Raw genomic sequence first — 1,986 nt, 5'->3', positions numbered from 1 at the left:
ATCATCATACCCATACACAACATCTCAAAACCCAAACATCATAAAATCACAAATCACACTAGGGTTGAGAATCTTACCACATGCAAGGTCCAAAGAGACAAGATTAACCTTCTCCTTCAAGAGAGTTGGGTCCTATAACATCAAAGAACCCAAAATCTCAACATTTCACCCATGAAACTCGAAAATAAGGGCTGGGATTTCGAACAGAAACTTGTGGCTTAACTCAAGATTGATTGTATGGGTTTTGTAGAGCTCTCCACGGTGAACGCGTGGCCTCAAACGGAGTGGCAATCAGAGCTCTAGATCAAAAGTTATGGTGGTTTGAAGATCAACCAAGGGAGAGAACTTGAGAGAGTGTTCTTCCTCCCTTCCTCTCTAATTTCAGCTTGTGTGTGTAACAAATGAGGAGAGAGAGTGCTGAAAACTAGGGTTTTGGTTAAGTTATGTTGGGCCAAGGGCCCACTTTCCCTTGATTTTAACTCCTCTTTTGCACTCATATGAAATCCCCAAATTCTACACCCTTGTTATTATTACCAAATATTCATCTTCCATCCATTGACTAAACCCAAAATAAGAGGACCAAAAGCCACCATTTTACACTCATCTCTAAAATGGTTATTGTTGGTACCACAGAAAAAGAATTCAAATCCACCATAATGTTTTAACAGCTTTCACTACCTAATTTCCATATCAATTTAGAATAACCATTTATGTATTGGTATCTGTGGAACTGGTTACATGATTCTTTTAATTAGATATTTATGGAGCAATTAGTGTAAACATAATATATCCACCCAGATCCAGGCATCCATATATTTTAAAATTATTCATTATAAGATAAAATGTAAGTTGAACAAATATGCATTGTTTTAGCAATTATTAATGGCATTGTTCTTCTGGATCAAAAGAATTATTATAATGTAGATTCAGGTAGGAACTTAGGAACTAAAATCGTAATAACAATGTGAACTAATGGCATATACCGATCCCAACTTGCCGGTTGGTCCAAAACACAAGCTCTCAACATATCCTCTAGTGTTTGGATCGTCCTCTCGGATTGACCATCTGTTTGAGGATGGTAAGCCGTGCTCAAGCTTAATCGGGTTCCAAAAGCTTTCTGAAATGCACCCTAAAACCTTGAAGTGAAACGAGGATCTCTCTCAGAGATTATAGTAGCAGGTACACCATGAAGTCTCACAATCTCCTTTATGTATAACCGTGCTAGCTCCTCAAGGGTGTAAGTCATCCGAATGGGCAAAAAGTGAGCTGACTTCGTTAGTCGGTCCACAATCACCCAAATAGCATCAAAACCAGCCCTAGTCCTTGGCAATCTCGACACAAAGTCAATTGCAATACTTTCCCACTTCCATTGTGGAATCTCTAAAGGTTGCAACATCCCGGAAGGTCTTTATGTTCAATCTTTACCTTTTGACAAGTTAAGCACTTTGATACATATTCCGCCACATCATTCTTCATACCCGGCCACCAGAACATTGCCTTTAAATCATGGTACATCTTAGTACTTCCCGGGTGAATGGAGAATCCGCTTTTGTGTGACTCCTTTAGAATATCTTGTCTCAAAGTGCCAACATCCGGCACAATGATCCTACCCTTGAATCTCCATAACCCATCTTTTTCTTCCGACACTCTCCATTGTTTTCCTTGCTCAATAGCAGGTAACACCTTCCACAACGCTTCATCATTTTGATGAGCCTTTAGGAGTTCGGACTTAAAATCACTTGAGACCTCTAATCGGCTCAAACACAAAGTTCCGGATACTTCTCGAGCACCGATTTTTAGACTCTCAAATCCCTTGAGCAACTTCTCCTCTTGAAGCATCATCCAAGCCGCATATAACGACTTCCGACCCAACGCATCTGCCACTACATTCGCCTTTCCCGGATGGTAATGCAACTCAAAGTCGTAGTCCTTCAACAATCCCATCCACCTTCTCTGCCTCATATTAAGCTCTTTCTGATCAAAGAG

The sequence above is a fragment of the Arachis duranensis genome, chromosome 1 (assembly GCF_000817695.3).
Source record: "Arachis duranensis cultivar V14167 chromosome 1, aradu.V14167.gnm2.J7QH, whole genome shotgun sequence".
Taxonomy (NCBI): Eukaryota; Viridiplantae; Streptophyta; class Magnoliopsida; order Fabales; family Fabaceae; genus Arachis; species Arachis duranensis.
This window is presented reverse-complemented; position numbering follows the sequence as displayed.